Genomic DNA, 613 nt, shown 5'->3' on the forward strand with positions numbered 1-613 from the left:
CATGTACTTTATTGCGCTGACCCTGATTTACTGAGAGCAGATGAACGAATGCGCTTGTTTCATTACCTTTTTTCAGATGTAGGTTATCGCGACTGATAAGTTGCATGGAGGCCGAATAATGCGAAGGTTACCTATTTATTTTGACCAACTAACAAATTTTATAATTGTAAAGCAGTCAATAGTTTCTCTTCTCACGTTTTTGTTTTTTGTTTTGAAATGTAGTATACTTTGGAAAAAAAAGAGAAACAAGACGAAGTATAAAGAGCTAATCTAAAGTGTCGAATATCCCGGCTTTAATAGTCAGGAGAAACATGGATACGATGACGCCTGTATAAATAGTTAGATATGGGTAACGTGTTGGCAAAATTATAACAAATAAAATATTTCAAAATGGAAGTCATTAATTTACTGATTAACAGCTTGTGGATGATTTTACCTTTGTCATGTAACGCCAACTCGGATTCTGAGGAAAGTAGAAAATTTGAAGCTACTGCCAAGTCGTCGTTGAAAAGATGCTCGTGTGACAGCCCTTGTAATGTTTCCAGTTATGATGATTATAATCACTGATGCAAAGTTAAATCTGCATATGCATACACACACACACATATATATA

Source organism: Penaeus monodon, chromosome 29 (genome assembly GCF_015228065.2).
Source record: "Penaeus monodon isolate SGIC_2016 chromosome 29, NSTDA_Pmon_1, whole genome shotgun sequence".
NCBI lineage: Eukaryota > Metazoa > Arthropoda > Malacostraca > Decapoda > Penaeidae > Penaeus > Penaeus monodon.